This window comes from Homalodisca vitripennis, chromosome X, assembly GCF_021130785.1.
Source record: "Homalodisca vitripennis isolate AUS2020 chromosome X, UT_GWSS_2.1, whole genome shotgun sequence".
Lineage (NCBI taxonomy): Eukaryota > Metazoa > Arthropoda > Insecta > Hemiptera > Cicadellidae > Homalodisca > Homalodisca vitripennis.
Window position 1 is genome coordinate 112,768,966 of NC_060215.1, and position 25,470 is coordinate 112,794,435.

General features: G+C 32.9%; 1 long non-coding RNA gene across 1 annotated transcript in view; it reads right to left on the reverse strand.

Moving 5' to 3' along the window:
- The window catches only part of LOC124369794, a 96,248-nt gene that overhangs the window by 23,829 nt on the left and 46,949 nt on the right, over window positions 1–25,470 (reverse strand). Inside the window, exon 3 of the long non-coding RNA XR_006923094.1 lies at window positions 4,549–4,691. This is a non-coding gene — a long non-coding RNA (uncharacterized LOC124369794). The remainder of the gene's footprint in view (window positions 1–4,548; window positions 4,692–25,470) is intronic.

Consider the following 25,470-nt stretch of genomic DNA (forward strand, 5'->3'; position numbering starts at 1 on the left):
TCCGAAAGTATCTCATAAAACAAAGCGGGTCATCCTTCAACCTTCGAAAAGAGGATGTATTTCTCTCTAATCGTCTCGAGCCCGAAATACTTTGTGTAACCAATACGTCTTTTTTCGTTTAATTTTTACTTTTTCGTTTACGTAACGCGACATAAGCAGCTGTTGCGATCACAACGTCCACCTCGTCCGTGTCGAATTTAAAAACTGAATCCTTCAGAGCATCAGCAAGTAGTGTGTAACGGCAGGAACACTTTGGTTTCTTCTTCTTAGGATGCCCACCAGCGTTAACTGTTATAAAAGTAGAACACTAAATGTCAAGAATTAATTGCAGTATATCCTCTTCATCAGGGGTCAAAATACCTCAAGGTATTTAACTTAAGCGTACGCAAAAATTAAACACTAACGAAAATGCTTAAACATCCGATATAATTGGTTGCAAAGATTTACCTTACTGAACATGAATGGTTTTAAATTAACGTTAAAACTAAATCGAATTGGAAGTTTTGACACTAAATTAAGGCCCAAATCATTGTTGTTACTTTTAGTACTAGGTCATTTGTAATTTAGTAGTTAGCGTATAATATGTCACACGTTTAATGTTCTTCAATACATGTTAATTGTTGATAGCTTTATTTTAAACAATGTCATTCTTTAAAACACACAATATACTAAATAAATATTAGCGAACTATTGGTGCTTTGGGACGGCTCATAGTTAAAATAAAATATTCTTTATTGCAATGAAACATAAATAAATGCATTGGCTTGTGTCAAACTAAATATTCAAACATAATATTTAATTTATTAATAATAGCCCTGTATAGAATGAAAACATTTCAAGTAAAATACCTTAAGATTCCTTTCAAATTGTCTAGATTTAACTCATTTCTTAAAAATTCAAGCAGTGTGTTGAATAATACTATGGCATTTTGGCATGTTAATAAGTGAGATTTTAAAAAATACGTGTGGAAAGGAATATTTCATTTAATTGTGTTTCTAAGACTATATTTAGGTTGTGGGGTAAGAGACTAAAACATAATATGGTTCTGTAAACAATTTATCAAATATATAAATCCAAGAGAAAGTTAGGACTTTCTTAAAAATAGGTTTGCAATACTCTTTTGGATGAATTCCAGCAATAATTCACAATGCTTTCTTTTGTGAGATAAAAATACACTTATAATTAGTTATTTCTGTTCTCCAGATTGCCGAGACCGAAGAACGTAACATTGTGTACAGAAACGGCCCCCACGTCACCGAGACTATCATAGCGATTCTCTGTAATTGTGAAAACTAGTCATTTGGTCTTACCAGTGTTTATAGTCAATCCATTTTCTCTAAGCCACTGTACAATCATGTTCGGTTACACGTTTTAATCTCCAAGGCCTCACGCCATTAACTGTCTAAATTACTTGACGTGTCGTCTGCAAACAAACATAAATGGGCATCTGCAACACAACCCCTGATGTCATTGATATGTATAAAATGAACAATCGAGGCCCGAGAATGGAGCCTTAGTAGAATACCGCCTTCAGTGTTTGCACATCAAAATAACAACGCATTAAAGTAAACCCCGAACGAAAGTGATCATAGCTACTAGTCGGGGTTCCCTCAAATATTATGAAATCATTTTTTTACTGCAACACGTATTGCTTTTACGTTTATCTATCAGAAGATTATTAGAAACCATATCGTATGCCTTCCGTACATAAAAAAGAGACCTGAAACAGATTTTCCCTTATCCTGAGCATTAACTACCTTATCTAAAACTGCCCCTAAAAGAATAAAATGTTGTCTTTTTGCGTCAGAAGCTTCCAAATATTTAGTCAAGTAATACCATTGAGCAACTTCATCACCAAGCTTTAACATCACTTGCTGCGTTACGTACTGGTATGGCATTATTACTTTCTTCTCTGGAAATTCGTCTTAATAACAAAAGGAAGATCAGGAAGATCTGTCTTGACATGATCTGTCAAGGACATAGAGTTTTAAATGCTCTGGTATAAGACATTTCCTTATTTTTTAAATGACTTGAAAACATCCATCATATACATCAAGGCTCATAAACTGTGACAATTAAGAAATGGTATTGTTGTTAAAAAGACCTTGCAGAGGCAAGCTTAAACCTATTTTCCAGGCAAAAACGCGAAACATCAATTGCCTCAGATTCAATTGAAGGTCTGCCGAAAATACACACTCCTCCCTTTTGGATAGATTTACGACAGTAGGATGTGATGCCATTGAACACGTGTAAGGGTGTAACTTCTAATTCAAAATCTATTAATAGTATTAAGTTACACATACAATATCCGGATCCTCAGATTAATTACTAACAAGGCACTGCGCATTATGATGAACCAACTTCAGTTTGCATGGAATATTGGCGGTTGGTTCTGGAATCTCCTAAGACGTTCTTTCCTCTAAAAACAAGTTTCTGTATTATTGGAATATTCAGATTTGATTGATTTGGTTAGTGAACTTGGGAACTCAGTTCATTACACATGGAAACATTGCTTTCATTATTACAGTTTAAACCAGTGTCACGATCAAGAATTGCACCAAAGACATCCGAGAATAACCTCCCCCTCCTCTTCTTTATTCAGTTGTCTTCCATCCCTTCCAAGATGTTATCTCTTCGCCCAACAATTTGCCTTGAGAAAAAGTATATTGAAAAAAGCTTTATATGTCATACCCAATCTTATCAATATATTGTTAACAAACACCGTAGCATTAGGAAACAAAACGTTTTGTGGTAACTAAAGGTCGCTTATATCATGCAGAGCCTCGCGCTTTCAATGGTCACCGCTGGACCCCGCGGTTTGAATGGTGTAACCCGCTCGGCCCTTATAACACTTTTTAAGATTATTTGTACTTAAATGGAAAAAATAAAATAAAAAATATTAGTGCACTTCAATAGTCTATTTTTTATATTCTTTATTTTACTTCCAGGGTCAAGTTCTAACGTAGCTCCTCTCCTAGGACTTATTTCACAAACAAAACTAATGATTGAGTCACCTATTAATAATAGATTACTGAATTCAGGTTTATTAGTTACGGTGACATTTCCATCTTTGTCAGGTTGGAGACGATTACAATAATTCTTTTTCACTACCCCAGATGTCACAAGCATTTTACTAGGAGCACTACAACACAAATCTTTACGCTCAGTCACAGGCTGAGCTTTGGCCTTAAAGTTTTTCATACTTAGACTTTTTTCCATATCCCAGATACAAGTTTTACATAAGAGGTTCTTCAAGTTCTCTATTAGTTTCTTTTTGGTTTCATTGTGAAAATTCAAATTTTAATATTAGTGTGTATATCATCTACCTTATGTTTAAAGGAGTCTCTCTCAACGATTAAAGATGAAATGTGCAAGTCTCGTTACCGCAGTGCCACTCTAGATGCGCTCGTTTAATGATTGAATCTCACACGCCGTTTGATTTCGAGTTTTAAAATACTTATCGGTCTCCTCCTGACTAAATGTCTTTCTCCAGACGACATTTTGATTCTAAAACTTTCATTTCTGTTCGTAAGTTTTGAAGCTCTTCCTGCCTTTGCATTGACTCTACGTTAATATTGTCCACAAAACAAAGCAAACTTGTAATGTGTGTTGTCAATGCTTCAAAATAACTTCCGGAATTATTGTCAGTAAGGATATTTAACAGAGAGAGTACAATTTTCTCCTTACTGTCTTTTAAGTGAATCAACTTTCAAAAGTGGTTTCCATCATAGTACCACCTGAGTTAAAACTAAAAAGTTTGCCTAACAAAGTCCTAATAACAAAATTAATAATATCCTGTAGTCTGCCTGTATGCGTAATAAGATTATAACAACATTTTAAAACAAATAGATAATATTGCAATTGTTAAAATATTAAAAATTTAAGCTAAAGTGAATAACAACTACAACATTAAACAAAGATGAAGTGCAATACACTTTTTACAATTAGTAATATTAATAATATAGTAGTAGTTTAATTTACAATACTTATGCGTGGACTTTGACAATTAGATCATCAAAGGTGTTAGCTGCCGATGTCAGGACTCGATCTCGTGAACACATATCAGTTCGGTATTATAGCCACTGTACTAACAGAGCAGTGACGAAAATGTGCGCAACGTGCATATTAGGTCCGTGTTCCGCAGAGTGACAAAACGAAGGGACATGTATGTTCACTTAGTTTCGCCAGTATATCAGTTCAATATGTGGGGTTATGCTACTGACATATGTCATACCACAAACACCAGATCCTTTTCCTCAATTTCATACGTTAACTAGCACTCAATGTTGCCATGGCATTATGCACAGAATAAATAAATCAACACGTGTAATAAAACTATACTCAAAAAGTTGAATGAAATAAAATACGTATTGAAATGATTACATTATAGCGCCACTCTTCCACATTGAAGTCGGATGTAGAATTATTAGGAAACTGGCACAAGAGCCAAGAGGATCGTACAGGACTACCTTAAATAAATCTTTGTGTTCCTAAAAGAATGAATGCTTTTTATTATTGGCTAAAGTAGGTTTTAGAAAAGGAACTTACCTCCGATTCATTGTTCAATCGTGCTTTAAAGACAACTTGAATCCTTTTTTGCCAAAGGCTTCCTCGGTTACAAGTCTTCTCCAGTTTTTACAAATTTATTCATAAGAATAAACTCACGTAGGTTTCCTCTGTAGTTGAGTCATCTGAAAAATACAACATCTTTTAATTTGCCATATTAGTTCGCTCGTTAGTTGAATAAAATAACTTTTGAACTTAACCTTTAACTACGTCTAACTATATTCATTTACAAGAATAATTGAACAAAGTACAGTCCATTCAACGAAGTTTTAATGATAAATTTTAAAATACATTTTTAACAAGTAATATTTTTTAAACTTATGTAAAAATTTATATTTTTGCAATTTTGAATATGTCCTGAATAAAATTCACAATATCGTTACTCATTAATAAGACCAGAAAACGTAAGGCTGCACTGATTACATTCATTATTCTCTAAATATCCTAAGCAGTAATATATTTCCAGTTTAAATCATTATCACAGCCCACCGTTTCCTATAACACACATAATAAACTAAAGAGAAAGGGAAACAGGATTTAAATAATTGCCATCGTTATATGTTACAGAAATGTAATACCAAGTTCCGAACGTTTCAAGGATTAGAATCTAACCTGTTCTTCAGGTGATGAAAATCCCTTAATATACAAAGTTAAACATGCATAAAATCTAAAACCTAATTAATTTCTAATTATGAACTCGTTAACTTGACAACAGAACAAGTTGTTATTAAAACAATCACTATCCTTATTATTTTTATCAAGATTAACATTAGTTTTAGTATTCATATTGTTTATTTTGACTATTATATAATTTATAATAATATTATATAATATTAATAATATATAATTTAATATATTATTAAATATATATTATATATTATAAATTATATAATATAATATTATATAATTATTTATAATAATATAAATTATATAATAGAATACTGCACCGCATCTGGCGGCTGACAGCAGCGCCTTACTTTTGTGTCTTATTTAGTAGCTTTTAGCCAATATCACTCATCCAGTGAGGATTTAAAATATTGTAGGAGCGCCGATTTAATTTGTACAGACATTTCTTATATCAGACAGAGTTGAATCCTGTACACGTTCTGTCCTCATTCTGTGTAGTACTTAAATCTCTAGATTCTGTAAACGAAAATTTTTAAACTTTTACTGATTCAGTATTTTTATTGAGTTTATTACGTGCGGCAGGTCAGAACACCCCCTCCGTTGGTAAGAGTACACCTACGTGTATTCGTGTATGGTTTGCTCTAGCATGAAAACCGCTTAACGCCCAACACACTCCAACGTTGGACGTTTCCGGCTGTCTAAAAATGCAGAACACGACATACCAAATTCATGTTTTATAGCAGATTCTCTTCGTATTTAAGTATATTTATTGTATCGCATGAAAAAGTGGCAGTTTTATAATTGGCTAACATTGAAAGTTTCAAACTACTTAATTTGTGAGCTACTATTACAAATGACCAATTGGAATCAATATATGCAATTCTATTTTGAACCCGAACCGGAATCATGGCTGTGTGAGTAGTCTGTTGGAACCGGATTCAAAGCCAACATTTCCCCCTTATTAGGGGCAGTCGCCCTCCTATACTTCTCGATGTTAACTTAGGTACACTTTACACAAAACCCTGCAGAGATACAAGGCTGAAACTTTGTATACTTATTTTACGGTATTTAGTACACACTTGTATGAGCTTGTTTTGTTTTAAGTTGCTTGGCAACCGTTTTATGATTTTTTTTTAAAAAAGCTTTGATAACTTTTTGAAGTTTTAGTTTTTTGATTTTTTTTAAAAAATGGGGTTTTAATAGTACTTTGTTAATAATCTCTCATCTAAATACTCAATGAATATTCTAAACTATGTGTAAAAAGTTTCAGGCCTCTATCTATTATACTTTCCGAAAAAAAATGTACCTGAAGGGAAAAAGAACATAATTTTCAAAATCGCGAATGAAAATAAATGTAATTGAAGTTTGTAGGAATTTTACATTTTAGTACTGTCCTGGAGCATAGGATGGGTTGTCAGGGTCTTCACCTTCTTCCTCACCTTCCTCTAATAGCATCCTTTTTGGACTCTAATGTAGTGTCTTTTCGGTATTTCTTTGCTATTTCGTTGACGGCTTTTTCGGCTTTTTGAATTCGTACCGCGTCACTTTTCTTTAGTGCCGTGACGCAATTTTGGCCCGGTTCTAGGCCTAGCACTTTAAACACGAGACACTTGGACACATTTCCCTTGTAGCTGGACACTGCTTTATAAACACCGATTTTCAGAGCATCAACTCGAACAAACACTTTCTTAGGGATTCGGCTCCATATTATACTGTTCAGCGATTCACTAACGTTTTTGGGTACCGCCGTGTATGCACTTTGCTAAAAGCAACGGATTCGATAGGTCTCTGAAATGGTGTTTTATTTGCATCATCACAACTTTTGGCAGGTGAGTGTGCTTTTCATGATCGTATGGAGAACCTTCCAGGACCGACTTCTGATACTTGCACCAGGTATTATCTACTTTGGGACACAAATTGTGTTGCGGTTTGTCGTTTGTAGAACAGAGGTGGAAGTAAGTGGCCCATATGGCTTTCTGCATTTTCTCTACACCTTGGTCCTTGTTTCTTCTTATAGCTAGCCCGTAGTATAGCTGGATGGTATTTATTGCAGCCAGGGTTAGCCTACCTTTGCCACCGATAGTCTTTCCATCGGACAACACGACCTTAGAATTTTTCTGTTTGAAGGCTCGAAGACGTGAACCCATTCTTTTTTGAACATGGACTAAGCATTCCAACTTTTCGACTTCAAGCTGGTCACCATAGGGTTTTTCTGCAGAGATAACACTAAATCCCTTTGAGTCTCCGTCCCTGAGGTAATACTTGTAGCGTATACCGTAGTTCTCTTCCGATCGGTTGAAGATCTGCCGCACGCCCTCTACCTCCATCCCGCCGCTAGTTCCTGCGTAGTTGGCTATACAGTTGTGTTTGCCTTCAAACCTCAATTTGCAGGTACAATATTTAGAAAAAATAGCACAATCAAGAACTTGGCCAGTTGATATACTGGTCGCTGTCAAAACACCATTCAGCGAGGAAAACCCACGTCTTTGCCAACTGCCATCGAACGCAGCTGCAATGTCACGACAACCATCATTTTCATCCACCGCTTCTTCAACAGCCTCTTTCATAGACTCAACACAGACCTTTTGAGAAGCTGACAGAAGAACTTTGTTGTAGAAAGCAAACTTTGAAGGTCGGTTGAATTTCATTATGCCTGCAAAGGTTCGCCCAGTCTCTTGTCCGATACCGATTGCTCGAAGTGCGTAAACAAACCGGAGATTTACGTCGTAATAAATCCTGTTACTATTTTCTACAGTGGCTTTAGCACTGTTTTCCTGGCTTACTTTGGCCTCACATTTGAAGTTGTCGCACTCCAAACTCATTGTGTACGCTAGGCCTACTCGGTTAGATATTATCAATTTCAGTGAACCACCACATTCCTTACACACTGCTAGGTTGTTGATCAATTGGTTCAAAACTGCAAAATCTACTACATCATATTGAAAGGAACTGTCCCTGAACTGATTGTACTCAACTGAGTGCCTTGTCAATTTCCTTTTTTGATGCACTTTCATCCTTAGGGCTGAACTTACATGAAGAAGTTGGCCTAGTTCCACTCGTACTTGGGGTTTGTTCATTGGTGCTAGCACTACAGCTTGTAACATGGTGCCAGCCAACATTCTTCCTCTTTTTAAACACTCTTCCTATTCTAGGCACTGTCAAAAATACCTATAGAATACCTAACAAAAATATTTATCAAATAAAAACCTCTTGAACACTCACAAACAACAATTCATCAAAACACAGACAACTAAACTGGGCATATGATGTTTATTTGCAGTCGTACCAATACAAAAAAAAAAATCAGCTGGGAATAAAAAGTAGTATTTCCAAAGACCTCTAAATACAAAGACCATAGCTAAAATAATCAAAACCATAAGTACTGTAAAAAGTTCTGTAGCTCAGAGCTGGGCGGCGCGACAGTAAATTTTACTCATAACATTGTGCAAGCTTGTGTTAACACATTTTTGTATGGCCTAAACAAAATAAACCATATATAGTGTTATATATTGCCATAAACTAGAAGAGTTAAGCTACTAAAATATGACAAGATAAAAAAATCGAAAAAAAAATTAAAAATTTGGAGGTCGACTCTCCTTAGAGGATGTAAACTTATTTAACAGAAGACGTCAATGAAGATTAATTGATCCAGTTATGAATCTACAAAAGAACTTTCCTCTCTTATTAAAGATTAGCTGTTTTATGTTTATTAATAGTTTATCTACACATAACGAAGCTATGGTGGGAAGGGTTGATTCAATGCGAATGTTGAGTTTGGCCTCATTTAACCTTCCGCTTAGTGCAGCGTCGGAACTGACATTCCTAGAAACTGGGCCGTCCTAAGAGATAAAAAAGTCGGCGGTTAAGACTTTGAAGATGTCCACAAAAGAAGTCTGTCTGGTTAACCCAGCAGCCATCCAGTGCCATCTTAGAGACGGATGAGGACTGCTTTTCAGACACGGTAATGCCTGAGCACAAAATGATGTTCAGCTCAGGAATAATATTCTCATAACTCTACATCTAAGTTTCAAAAGGTTGAGATGTAGCATATCTACACAATACATTCAAGAATAGCCATATATAAATTTTGCATTTTATATCTAAAAAAAAAAAAAAAAAAAAAAAAAAAAAAAAAAAAAAAAAAAAACATGAACTGTAAGGATTTATAATTATAAAAATTAAAATAATGATATGCATATAGAGAAAGAGAAATAACGCCTATTTACAAAACGTTTAACTGAATATTGATAAACAATCACAAACCAAGAACAAGTGTTATGTCTACTTATGTTTAATGTCTGATTCCGTTTAATGTTTCATGTCAGGTTTTAAAAAGCTTAAACCAACTCAATAATGGCTCATATAAAACGATTTTCGTTATGTAAGTACACATAATTTTTCTTATTGAACTTAAATCCTTATTATCATTTTACTTATTCTTCAAATTTAAATATATATTACCAGCTCGCATTTACTTATTAGGAAACTACAATTCTTATTAGGAATGTGCTATTAGTAAAAATTATTAATTTCTGTTTTAATATTTTAGATTTCTTATTATTTTATATTCATTTATATTTATTCATGTTTGAACTTTATTATTACGAGTTCTTATATTTATTTATCACTAATATTCAGTGAACTGAAATAACAAAGATTAGGCTACAGTGAAATAACTGAAATATTGTGGTTATAAAAGATTATTTTATAGTTATTTGTACATCAATTACTGTTATGTTTTAACAAAGAAGAGCTAAAAGTTTAAATAAAGTAATATTATTTACACAGTTTATAATATATTTGTGGTATATAAAACTATTATATTATTTTAAATTACTAAAAAAATTACACAAAAGTAAAGAAAAAATACAATGTAAAAACCTCAAACATTACCGAGAAAAGATCGATTTTTCACTTTATTAAAGGTAAAAATTATCTTCAAACAATCATAGTCTGCCTATTATATTTATCAATAAATTATGATTGTATAAAGGTATTGTAAATACTATTATGAATATATCCTGTTTTACACTATAATGCCTTAAACTAGCTGGGGTTTTTAAATACTGTAGTATGTTCATAAGAAAGCTGATAGGTGTTAGGATTGTAGAATAGTACGCAGTAGTTATAACTTCTGGTTGGCTATTTTCCTCTGTAAGTATGTCACAGATGAGCCATGCATCGCGCGGATGAACGCCCGCCCACGGATAAAGTATTACACCCGCGGTGCAGCGGTGATCATCGGCGCCAGTATTTTATGGAGTTCTATAAAAATAGTTACTTAAATCGAGACAAAAAGAGCTCAACATTTCGCTGAAAGGCTCCCAATAGAGTATTGAGCAAGTCGAGAAGCAAAACAATTTGGCGAGATTATGGGCAAGAGGGGAGGGAGCGGGCACTGCGCCAGCCAGATTTGGGCTTAAGCCAAGGGCGTGGGCGGATCCGGGCTTGGGGCTTGGCTGAGCTGATCCCTGGACCCCGTATCTCCTTGAGACACATTTGTTCTTTGGAAAGCCGAAGAAAAATGCTTACTCGGATGTCCTTAACCCTAGCGATATTTTTCCGTTAGGAGTAAGTCGGGTTAAAATAATACCTGGTCGTTTTACAGAGAATAATGTTGGCTTCAGGTCGTCAATCTTTTTGGAACGAGGAGGTTTTGTGATTGTCAATGCATAGTCATTGAACGATCTTATGTAATTCCACAAATTTTTACATGAAGTATTACAAGAAATAAAAAAAATGTAGAAAGGCATTGTAATTTTTTAATGCTCTCTACGTAAGACGATGAGAAAAATATTTTCATAAGAAACTTATACAGTCACGAGCAGTGCGCATTGAAGGTTGAATAAATTGCCTAAAACCTCAAAACATTGCACATTAATTTAAAATCTAGATTCATGGGCATGCTCAAGTATATTCGAATATTTGGACCGTATATGTCCAAATGTATTTTTGCAGATGATTTAACAATCTTAATCTGCACTGTCGGTAATTTGAGGTAAGTTAACAGAGAATTATAAAAAAGTTTAAATCTAGTATGACGTTGCTGTAATTTTTAAAGTTTATGTAATACTTAAAAATCCGTTATATTTCCCATTCATCTCTCAGAGTCATCAATTTTTTGTAGCAAATTTATGATTCTTGACATCAAAACAGAAATATTGTAAAATATAGAATGTTTGGTCCTGGTATTAGATTGGGTCGAAGCTGTAAAAAGTTCTTTTATATGATACTCATAACATCTTATTTCAGCATTATTCCAATACCCAATCAGTTCAAACGACAAATTTATTAATATTTTGATATCTTCTTCTAAAACTGCTACATCACAATCTACACTCCAATAATTTTACTGCCAGCCCCCAAACATAAAAATAAAACTGCTTTGGGCAATTTGTATCTGTGTTACGATTTTCCTGCAAAATGCGCTGTCACAGGAAATTTACGGGGTTTAATAAGAGCATTGATTTACCTAAAAAAAATACGTGTGTAAATAAAAAAGAACTGTTACTGTTAATTTTGAGAGAAAATTCATTGGATCATCACAATCTGCCGTTTGTTTATGTAATTCACCAAAAGTAATTAGTTATTTAAATAAAAAACAAATAAACAAATTTATTTCAAAGTTAATTAATTGTTTACGTTTCTAAAGCACAAATTAACTATTAAAAAGGAATATCCCCTATTTCATCCCCTTAAGTAAAGAATTTATAGTTTGGTATTTGTTTCAACACTGTCGTTATAGGGGCGTAATAATGAAGTGAAGTGCTGTAACGAAAAACTTTTTAGTTTACACTTCGGTCCAATAATGCCTGGATCAAACATGGTATGTGTTTAGTTTATTACTTGGATGACACCATTATATTTTATTGGACATTCCCTATGACCATTGGTTTTAACGCGCTAATAGAACTATGCTTTTATATAGTTACTTAATTTAGTGCTTTTACACATACCGTAAGTAGTAAATTTAACACGCTAATAGTTTACTTAATTACTTAATTCAGCACTTTGACGTGAATAGTACACGACAAAAATCGTACTGAAATACGTATTGATGATCTCATAATTGTATATTTGAGAAAAGTCAGTCTCATAGGCTGCTTACTACGATGCATGCCATAAAAGCCACATTCAGCCGATTATACTTTCCTTGCATGAAAGCCAGTTAACAAAGCAATTTAGTTTTAATCAAACATTCGTCGTGTCCTCATTTACATCCGAAATCGGACTTACTAATTTTCTTTGCTGGATGAAGCCTCAAATTCACTCAATTGAAGTCACTGACCAGGATTATTTATATTAATAAGAGAATTAAAATAAAGATTTCTAATACTTCAAAAACTTCTAAATATGTATTCTAAGACTTGAAAACTAAGGCACACGGTGCGAGCTTCTCTTGTTTTAGGCACAAGAGGAGCATGGTTAGAGAATTCACACTCAGAGATCTACCGTACCGAATTGTATATATATATATATATATATATATATATATATATATATATATATTCTTCTCCGTGACAAAAATATGTTATAAATACAATTCAATAAAACAATAAAATATAATAGAAAATTTAACAATATATTGATAATTTATTTTATTCGAATTCCCCTTTTTAACACTTCAACGGGTTTGACCCCGTATTTCATCGATAGGGATTGTGTAAAAGTGGACTACTGATATTATTGTTTAACTTCAAAATCGCATAGTTATATTGTTTCTGTTTATTCTGTTGTCTGCATTGCGCATATAACTTTTCTATCACGATCATGTGTCGCGCAAGTAATTCTGACGTTTTCTACTACGTCAGCACTTCCTTTGCCACGAGTGTTTGCACCTTGGTGAGTCACTGTATTCGCACAGTGCAGATAGCTGCCACGTTTAGTTGGAGCATGTCACCCATCCTGGAGGATTTTGTAGTTTATTTCTAGTGTTCTGGTGTTTTTGTACCATGGAAATATCCGATGCACAGATAGAGTATGGGCTTCTTTGCGTGATGATGACAAGGATATATATATATCCTTGTCATATACACTATATATATATATATATATATATATATATATATATATATATATATATATAGTGAAAAAGGCTTACTGGATGATTTACAAAATAACAAAAAAATTTTAAAAAGGCATTAAAATTAACTTTTTTATAAAAAAAAGTATACATCTAACTAGACTCTACAAATAAGTCTCTGTAAAAAGCAGCAAAAAAGTTCAGCAAAACAACATAAATTTAGGTACAAGAAAACTGTTAAGGGATTTTGGTGTAGTAATTGGTAATTACACGACCACGTATATTGGTGTACAGTAAAATTCCATTAATCTGGCATCCTATAGTTCGGTACGCTTTGTAATCCGGCTCACCTTTTGGAAATATAAAATTTTCCTGAACAACGCAAAACATCAATAATTTAATACGCAACGTTTTTTTTTTCGTTCGTGGTAGACACAGCGTTTAGGCGGGCGTGGAGAAGAGGCTAGGCTTCTTTTTTTTTTTTTTTTTTTTTTTTTTTTCTTTTTCTCTTTTTTAAGCCTCAGCTTTAAGCTATGCTGGCTTCGATGTACACTGGTTTATTATTACACTGATATTTATTAGCAAAGTACTCTGATTTATTACACTGGCATTTATTTGCAAAGTACTCTAATCGTGTCTATGCCTGATTGGACCTCCCCCGGGATTTGAACCCGTGATCTCTCAGTTAGAGAGCCGAGACTATATCCATTAGTCTACGGAGGAGGACTAGAGGCTAGGCTTCACATTCGGCCGACTTCGAGTGATATCGATTAGAGTCACGTGACTGACCATGGTCGGCTGTCGGCTTGTAACCAGTTGCCCTTTCGTATCAATTCAGTTGAGTCTAGTAATGGTAGGTCAATTCCACAGTAAATGTGCCCAGTACAGGTTTGTGATGGAAGGACAACTCTGAACGACTGTGACGTCTCGCCACTGCCTTCTGAGACAGACAAGCAGTGTCTAGAGAGGCTGGCAGTGGCAGTACAGTACGGGGCTGTGATGAACCTCGACCTTGACCTTGTTCTGCCCAATTGTTTTGATGCGTAAACTATGCACTGTAAATAGACCGTTAAAAATAGAAGATCCGCATATAACGAGGACTACCCGAAGGTTATATTTGAATAATAGAATCGTGTATTACTGTGATTGTTTGTTTATTTATTATGTCTACATTATTTCTATGATATATATCCAATAATCCGGCATATTTGATAATTCGGTATGTCTCAAGCCCTGAACATGCCGGATTAACGGAAGTTTACAGTAGTTCAAAATTTCACTCCATAGTTTGATTTTATAAATTTTTTAATATAAAGAACAAATGCATGGAGGACCAAGGCACATTAAAAATAACATAATATTAATAAACTTTTTACACTTTTAAACTTTTATTTGTAATCTGTCGATCTATTCCTTGACAACATAGAAGACAAATTCATACTAAGCGATAAAAACAAACATCTAACACAAATAATTTATTATTACAGATACGTTGATGATATAATATGTCTATTCAAAGGAAATGAAAGACAAATAGACATGTTCAAAAACTACTTAAACCAAATCCATCATAATCTAAATTTTACCAGTGAAATTGAAGAAAATAATGCAATAAACTACCTTGATTTGACTATAACCAAGATCAACAAAAAAACACAATTTCAAAATTTACAGAAAACCGACATACACAGATTTAGTTATTCCTTCCTCATCGAATCACTCATATCACCAAAAAATGGCTGCATTCAAATCAATGATCGACAGATTACACAAAATTCCAATGACAAATGAAGATTTTTATAAAGAATTAAACATTATTAAATACATAGCCCAAAATAATGGATATAAACCAAGCAAGATTGATATATTATTGAAGAATTACAAAAAGAATGAAAATAAGAAAAAAGAAATACTAAATACATTCAATCAAACTACCTTGGTAAACATTGTCACAAAATTAACAAATCATTTTATAAACAAGGATATCAATTGGCATTCAAAACATCGAACAACCTTGGACTTTTAATCAAAAACAAAAGCAATTCAACAAACCAAAATCAAAATTCAACAATAGTGGAGTATACAAATTAAATTGCAACGATTGTCAATCCCACTATATTGGACAAACCGGCTGATCATTCAAAATTAGATTTAATGAACACATAAAAGCATTGAAAACATCATCAAATTCAAAATATGCAGACCATTTAAACAACACCGGCCATACATACACTAACATCGAAATCAATCTTGAAATTTTACACACAAGCAAAAAAGTCGCTTATTATCTACTTTAGAACATTTTGAAATTTACAAAAGTGCCAAAATTAATCATAATATATTATTAAACGACAAAGATTTTCTAACAAAAAATTTATTATTCGATAGACTTTTAAACAATATACAATGAATGATCTCACATGAAATTAAATACAACAAATTTAGCCACCAAGGTAGTAAAAAAAAAAACACATGACAAATTGATTTTAATTATTTATTTTAACTTAACCTTATTTTGTACCTGAAGATGGAATCAATGATTCCGAAATGTACATCGTACGAAAAATAAAAGTTTAAAAGTGTAAAAAGTTTATTAATATTATGTTATTATTATAAAACACTTTTAGAGGCTACATCTCTCACATTAAAAAGATGCGTTCTCTAGGAATTATTCTAGAGAATAATGTTTTTATTAGTTTAATTTAGTTTATAAGAATTAATAAACATGTTGTCATCTGAGCAATAAATGAATGGGTAAGGTGACAATCTAATCATTCTTAAGTGGTGAAAAGTATTGTGATAGACACGTTTCAGAACAGTAATGTAAAACCGTAGTAATAAGCCGGTACTAATAAGCCGGCTGTACTGGCAGTCATTTTGATTTTAGCCCGACAGGAACAATGCTATACTTCAAACACTTTTACGTAATTATTTCAGCCATAGCATTATGAGAGATGATTAATTAAGTATGATTAATACGCACCCAAACACTTTTTGACTTTTAGATATTTTATCGGTCGCTAAAAAAATGTATATACTTGTTCGTACTTCAATGTATAAATGTTCAGAAATCGTACAGCCCACAAGCAAAGCTAAAAAGTGATTGTTATTATAAATAAGATAGAATTATACATTTTAAATGATGCATCTTACATAATTTCACCACATAAACGTAATTGAAGTTTTACGAGGTAAAACTAAACTACGCTTCATTACAAACCGCCATTAAACTGGTGTAACTCATTAATCACTATGAATTAGGAATATTTAATCATCGTTAGAATTTTGTATAATAGGTAATTTTTAGTTATCAACGAAGTCCTATATCAGAATAATTGCATAAAAGATTTTATTATGAATTTACAGTACTTAAGAAAAATGGTGCATCATAAAAATCTCAGCGCATCCTCAAATGAATATTTTGTAAGTCTTTGAATAGTGGGATTACCTCTGGCGTGGTTAAGCGATAGTGGAAATTGTAACATTTCATTCATCATGCCTAAAAACCAAAAGAAATGCAAAGTTTCCATAACACTGATAAAATAAAGAGTTTTGGGCGTTCTATTGTCAATTTGTAATCATTCCACGCTGCGTCGGACGTTCCTCTTAAGTATGGATCAACTGCCTCTGCGTCTCAGTCCAGACAGAGTGGGGTAAATCCGTGTTCACCTTGTCGTGTACGGCATAAGTATATGTTCCAATCCTTCCTAATGTAATACAAGGAAATAAAAACTGTAACAGTTCCTACTATTTGTGAATTGTGTTTAGCTCAATTACATTTCGTTGTAGAACTATGGTAAACCCTATTTTAGAATATTTTTATAGTTTTTAATATTTGGTTGTTCGAAACCCACACTCATAATTTCACAGTTTTTGATGGTATACAGGAAAAGGGTACTTGGGCAGTATTTCTAGACCAGTGTAACTTACCCTTTGACGTGTTACACATTTCGAGGGGACGTCCAGCTACTAGCAACCTCATCACTTGTGAAGGAAATAACTGAACGGATTTCATTATTTAGATGTGCATATCTTTCTAAAACTTTTTCCTATTTTGTTTCCACAATAATGAGCATTTTTCATTTATAGCCCAACTTTACTCGTAAGTTTAAATCGAACCTTTTTTTACCTTATATATCTAGAGAAACTAAAACTAGTAAAAAACCTCATGTTGGCAACAAATTGCTTGGCTTTCGTCCCCTATCCAATAATGTAGCACAGGGGACGATGGCGATTGAAAACATGTTCAATTGGTGGAAGGGGTCATGTTCGGAGATTATATTTAAATTTCAACATACCGAAAAATATTGTTAAAGTATATTTTTCTACGAGATACACCCGTCCCTAAAGTAGTGGAGGGAGCTGTTCTACAGATCTACGTTATCACACTATGGTATATATATATATATATATATATATATATATATATATATATATATATATATATGTATATATATACATATATATACCATATATATATATATATACATATATATATATATGTATATATACTATAGATGAAAATAACATATTACTATTGAGCATGATAGTATTTTTAAATGTCCCTTATTAATAACTTACCAACTTAAAATATGTTTTCGAGAAATTGGGAATTTAATATGCCGTATGTATAACACCATTTACTACATTAGTATTAGAAAAACCATGAGAAATAGCGTAGATTCTTAAACTGTGAAGAGATTGAGAAACAGTTATTACCGATCATTGCCGACAGCAACATTGTTGAGTTGAAAAGTGCCGAGTGGTGCAGTTTGTCTCTAGGAATTCTGACCACTGTCGTAGGTTTTAGTCTCAATGATGAGTTGAACATTTTAGGGCCGCACAGACCTATATTATAGCACCTTTTCATTGCATTAATGTATTAATTTAAGTAATGTTTGGTTTAATTTGTCAATTTTGTTTTTTAAATATTAAAAAAATTTGTCGGTACACATTATTGCATTGAGTGGGGTAATTTAATTGATTCATTTCAAATATTTTCTTTTTAATTTTAAACAACATTTTGATTAGAGTACAGTACAGTAATTTCTTAAATTCACGTTTCATTAAAAATACATTTTAGTTAATCAGATATAATTAAAAATTACAGTTTTCAAATTGGTAATTCTTTAAAAACATATGTTTCCCTAAAGATATTTAAAGTAAAATAGTCGTAAACAAATGTATTAAAAATTGTTTAATAAAAAAGTAAAAACTTAAATTTTTATCTTTAGCGGTTTATTGTGTCGTTGTGAGTAGAAAATTGCCTAACTTTTCTACTTTAACTTTATGTAACTAACTCTTTGTGAAGTGAATTTCTATATGCTTTTCTCGCTTTAGCGAAAAGGGCTATGACTTGAAAATGGAATATATATGAATTTCTCCACCTTATATAGAAGCATAAAATCGATACTTATGAACTATACAAAAAACCAATATATTGAATAATAAATTGAATAGCCCTACTGAGAGATTTAGAGTAACCTATTCATTTATTTCGTTTAGTCAGACATTGTTAATAATAAAATGTATTACTGGTATAATAACTTTTATGTGTAAAAATAATACAAACCCATACAAAACAAAAGCATTAAGTACCAAATATAGACTTTAGAACTTCACTGTCAATGTTTTTATGACAACCAGACTGACAACAACATGCGCTTCAGTCGTCTTAGTACTAGAAATAGCCACCAGAGAGGAGTCAATGCTCCGTTGGCTGGAAGGATTAAAATACTATAGAGAAGAGAGAAAGTACACATCTGTAACTGCTACTTTTGATACCGTTACTCGGCAGTACTGAATGCAAGCACTGGTTTCCAAATACCCTTACTCTGATAAGTAGGAGACTTTAAATAAGCATATCTGTACTGATAACGTTTTAAATACTGCGCATTTTCCTAGTAAAACGTTTAAAAAACGCTTTGTTGTAACTAAAATTATTTTAAAGTAGAAATATATTATTGTGTCGTCTACGAACAAAATTAGTTGTTACGATTATAAAGTTTATGTTGCTTGATATGTAATCCATATTGTAATATGAGTTGCTGTTTCTATAAAAATATTCAAATAGGTATACTAGGTATACAGGTTATAAAGAAAAAATTCTACTTTATAGGTAATTTTCATTTTCATTTGGGTATTTTTGGTATGTTATTTTAAGCAAAAATCAAAAACATCTAATTATATTTACACAACTCAAAAGTTTTAATACAGTGTATTATATAATTTAAGACTACATCAATATATAGACACACTGAATTATTGTAACTAAACAAAATCTAATCATTTTGAACACAAAGAGTTTTAATGCAAATACATTATGTGAATATATAAAGACAGACTGAATCAAAGAACGAATTAAAGTCGCCTTTTGTGTTGGTCTGTTTAAGCATCGATATTTTGTAAAATACCTAACGGATATTAATACGGTTTTCACTGACAGCTTCGTTATCAACTAAGGTAAGTTCCAAGATACGATACATTAATATTTTAATCATAGAAAGTAGAGAAAGATTTGTGTAATGCGAAAATTTACATTTTAAGCGTTTTTACTGATAGTACTGACTAAAACTTACGACTTAATAACACAAAATAATGTTACTACAGAATTGTAATTTCGATAAAGCCTTAAAAAATATGCGTTGGCATTTATTTATACCACAATAACCATTTCTCTTTTAAAGTTTACATTTTATTAGCATTTCCGAAGCTATTTAAATCTATAAAGTTTTCGTATCAATGCATTAAGATACTTAAAGATTAGTTAGATCAATTTATTCTTTAAGCAAATAATTTCGATCAATATTTTGGTAGTTTTATATGTTTAAAACCCCGTTGGGCGACTTATGACCAATGAACGATGCCTGATTGGTCGAGCCAGCATACCACACTTCATTACAAAGTATAATAATGATATTCAAGATTAAGTAACTTTAGCTAAAGTTAAGTAAAACCTATTAGTGAATTTACTACCTCAATATACTTTATATCTTTAAATTTAGCAATTAGTGTGATTCTATTGTTGTAACATTGTTTTAAAAAATTTTATTTTTCAACAATTTAATTCTTGTCTAAGGTTCTTTTTTGTAAGTATAGTATTTGTTTGGTAATTCAAAAGTACATAACTGTGATAGCAAGGTAACTCAATTATATTATTGTAGGTATATGTACAGTATCAATACATAGTATTTTCATATGAAAAGTTTAAATGTAAATAGGCGTTTTGGTTTGATTGAAAGTTTTTTCCAAATAAGTAAAATGTTAGGTTTTTTAAGAATAGCTACCACCTACTAAAAATACAAATAATATATTTAAGATTTTGTATGGAATAAAAGTTAAAGTAAAAATGTGTCAACTAATTGGAATCAGTTAATAAATTTTAAAGACAAAATACGTGTTGCTTCATGTTATAAATACCAAGCTCAAAGAGAAATGAAACAAAATGAAATGTCAAAAAATTAACACGAAGAATTTATGCTTATTGCTTTACAGATGCTTTGTTTGAGTAAACATAACCTATAAAAGTTTTGTTCTGAGTGTCTTATACGTAAAAGTTTTGTACGTTGGGATATCTAATGGATTCATTTGTAGTCAGGAAATAATTGTTTATGATTTTTGGTACATAAAGTGGACTAACTATGTCTTAAAGAAGGAGTAGTACAAGTATAGGTAGCAGTACAAGAAATGCAAAAAGAATACGTTTGCAACGTGTTCATAAACAAGAAGAAGAGAGGAAAATTCGGCTATCAAATGCTAGAGAAAGAATTTCGTGAAGAAGAGAAAGAGAAACCGACAGCGAGATTCGTCTTAGTCGTGATCGACAAACACATCGCTTCATAGAGCTTTCCAAACGTCTGAACAAAGAAATGATCGATTAAATACTGAAATTGATAAACAAAATAACCGCAGATCTATAAGAGATAGTAATTTATAACCAAATGATGTAAATTCTGCCCGGAATTATGATCCTTCAATTAATTACAAGAATGATCCCATAGTTTCTACAGGTTCAATGTGCGTACCTTTTAATAAAAATTTTAACCTATTGCTCATGTAAGGTACATTGACAAACCAATACTTGGTTGACCAATATGCGAAAATTGAATCAAAGGGATTAGCTTACGTACATAACAATTAAACTAAACTGAGAGCAGAACATTACATCCAGGATGATTTGCAATCGAATGAACACAGCGGTTACATTGGACAGTCGGTTATTCTACCTTCATCGTTCACAGGCGGGCCTCGATATTTACATAGAAAATCGCAAGACGCAATGCCTTAAGTGAGACGTTACCGAAAACCCGATCTCTTTATAACTGCAACATGTACCCAAAATTAGCCAGAAATAAAAGAAAATATCAACGCAAGTTTAACACCACAATACAGGTACGCTATAGTAGATAGAATATCTAATTTTAAATTGCAGAAGCTCTTATACCTCAATAAAAATGCTCATATATTTGATCAATATCGATGCCATATGTACACCATTGAATGGAAAAAACGTGGCTTAACACATGTTTATTTATTGATATGATTAGTCAATAAAATTAGGCCAAATCAAATTAACACCATTATTTCAACAAGTTTTCCAAGTAAACAAGATCCAATTCCGCCCTAAAGCGTAAAGAAACACTGGTCCCTGCTTTGCCTTGAATCCTAATTCTCCATGTATGCGAGAAGGCAAGTGTACAAAAATTCCTAAATCATTTCAGAACCAAGCATCTGCCAGCGACGATGGATATACAAAAAATCGTCGATGATCGACAGACGAAGGGGGATACATGACTATCGTAAGAAAAATTGGCCAAGAGGTTTACCTCACAGAAAACAGTATTCACTGTATTCCAATTAAACAAAATAGTAAATCAAACAAAGAATTAGGATTGCCGAAGCCAAATCATAATTTGACTAATGCCGAATACAAAAGAGAAACTTCTTATGAACAATCAAAGTTGTAGCTCAAGATGAACGTTGCATGAACTCGTATTAAGATAAAGTTTATGTTGCATTATTAAAATCAATTGATAGGGACGAAGGAAAAATATTTCCTTGATTTTCCAGGAAGTAAGGAAAAGGTTCCCAATAAATTTACTCTTAGCCATAATAAGATCATCCGTAACAAATGCATTGGCTGTCGCATCATCTGGCATTGCAGCTACACTTTTAGAAGGGGGCAGAACCTCACTTGCGACGCTCAAACTACCTATGAACATTGCTACTAAAGATGTGAGCAGCGTTTGTAGCATTTCCATGCAGAGTAATACAGGGAATTTAATATTTAACTGCTAATTAATTGTTTGATATGAATCTATCGTGTCAAACAAAACAACCAATCCGCGGTTTGTGAAACATAAGTTTACCTATGGGCGGATGTACAGTTTTGTTCTCAGGTGACTCGTCGATCCTCAGCACCAGGGGAACGTGCGTTGGTCATATTACCACTAAAATGATCATACATCTGGCCATCATATGTTGATAAATTATTACATTACATTATTTTATAGGAAGATTCTGTACAATATTAGAATCTTGAAGATAAAAACCCATTATTATTTTTGATTAAATATAGAAATATTTTTTAAAGTAAATAAAAAATTTATTGGTCCCATTCGAAGTCGGGCCGGGTCACTAGTTGCAACTATAAATCAGTATTTCAGTATTCAGTATCAGTGAGGAATATTAATGTAATCAGTACGAGAAAATATCTATGTCTTGTAACCATACATAGTACTTTGCAAAATATCTGTTATTAGTATTTTTGGCTCACGGTATCCGTTATCTGTAACGGATCTGTATCTGTACTGGAGAGAAGTAACCATTACAAAGTACTAATTATCGAAATACCGCCTTACCTATATAACAATAACCAGCCGTGAGTAGCAGTGCAAGTGATTACTCGACAGTAAACACGAGAGTAGCATTGGTTGCGCTCAGCTCGCCGCATTCTACGGGGTTAAAGATCGCCAAGGTTATATCCATAATTGAATTGTATTTTTGTAAATAGAGATGGGTTATTCACTTGATATCGAGGATTTCACTCAATTCTGGACAGCCTAAGTTTGGAACAATATTTAATTTGGATATTACTACATGTTATTTATAATTCCACACTAACTATAACGCTTGTAATTGGTACAGTTGGAGGAATTTAGCTGTGCTCGTAGGGCCCTAATACTACCCTTTCAACAAGTAAACGCTATCTGTGTGGCGGGTTGCGTTTGCGTGCCAGCCGGTGAGATGAAGGCGCAACAATCGCTTTAACGACTTTAAACTCACGATTTTGATTTGCAGATTAGTGTTGACAAATACGTTATTTTCAAAAACACGTTAAACAACACTATAACAACGGAAACACAAGGATAAGTCCTATTATTGCTATTATTTGGTATTTTCTTATTATTTAATTCCACCACAATCAGGACTGTGACAAAACAGACTGATTTTAGCGAGTGTGGTGGGTTATTGGGGCCAATACGATTCCTGAAAGGAGGGTTTTACCCATGAGTCACAGGAAATGTTTTCGGGACGCAGCGCATAACGCTACCCCGCCACCCCTCCCGCCAATCACCACACACTCAAGGTCACGCGCGCAGCTAAAGTCCTCGAACTGTACGCGGCAGTTATTATAGCAGTAAGTAAGTATGATTGCTAACTTAAAAATAGCAGGCGTTATGGATATTGTAAGGCCGCTGAGCAGACTGTTCCAAATGCTGTACAGGCATGACACGGTGACCAATAACATTTGTTAATAAAGCTTCAATAAAGAGAAACTACCTATTTTGTAATTTAGTGAATTTGCCGTATCCGACATAGCATTACCAAGATGAATTTTGTAGCTAAAAGAAGCTACAATAATGTACAAGTACTTCAAAGGAAACTTTTAAAAATATTATTCATTTTTATTTAGTACAATGCAATAGGCTGACATACTAAAGCTGTTTATAATAAGGCTGCCTTGTCGATTACGTACGGTGACAACTGCGCACATTGATACTTGCTAACACTCCAGGACTATCAATAGTTCATGTGAAGTGTTACAAAAGGGAAGAAGCAATATTATTGTGGAAGCAATATATTTGAAGGATATAGAGATCGATGAATGATGAGGAAATGTTTATTATTAATAACCACTTTTAACTTCCAACCACTTGTATACAACCCTTTGGCTACTATGAGGCCAAATGTAGTTTTCATTGACTATTTTATCAGGTCTTGTGTGACAATATGATTTATTTTTCGTTCTATTCTCCCGGCCGTGTGTATCATATTGATGCACACAACTTTAAAATTTGCCTTGCCTTGGATGTCATAATATTTTAAACTTGCCTAAAAATTCGAACAATAAAAACAACTGTTTTGCATGAAAGGTTACAAAGTTTGGCAACACTGCAAATCATATGACATTTGAATATTCTTTCTGGTGCTATTGCATTGTTGTTTTGTGTCTATTTGGGAAGAGAATATTGAAAAAATATTATTCTAACATTAGCCAACTATTCAATATACATTTTAGTACCAGATTCATTACACTATATTATTTTTCCTGAAAAAACATTGCGCTCCCTCACGTTCTATCAATTTCTTGCAATATTTCTGTTTGTCCAGGACCATATGCATAAATTTAATACATAGTGCGTAATGAACTTACTAGTGGAGTTAGTCAAATTTACTAGTTATATAATGAAATTAAAAGAGTTTTCTCTTGTATTATTTATAAAAATCATAATGTCCTGGAGCGATTTCTTACCAAAATTATCCATGGCCTGAAGGAAAATGTCTTTTTATATTAAACCGATACTAAAGATGTTCTGAGAAGGAAGCGCTGTGTGTATCAAACAGATAATAATTTTAGATATAATATGTTCTGTAATAAAAGTATAAGCACCTCAATACACTGATTTGGATTTTCCCTGAGAAAAGGTTTATGGAACACCTGATCGTTCATGTATCACTGACTTATATTTGATCCAAGCAAATTATACAAACTGTCGCAAGCAAGGGACATAGTTACCCTTCCTTATTAACCCCTGAATTGTTCGTAGTAACCGCAATTGTCAGTATAGCTTTGTCCTTCCAGGAAATTGTTGTCCTTATTACAACTGTATGACCGCAATTAATTGCCTGTGTGAGCAATCATCAAGTTTTCCGATCTAGGGATTTGTCAACTAAACTTTTGGCATGTACCATAATGCCTAATTTTTCACCATTTCAGACTAAATCCAAAAACACAAAATTCTGTAACATTG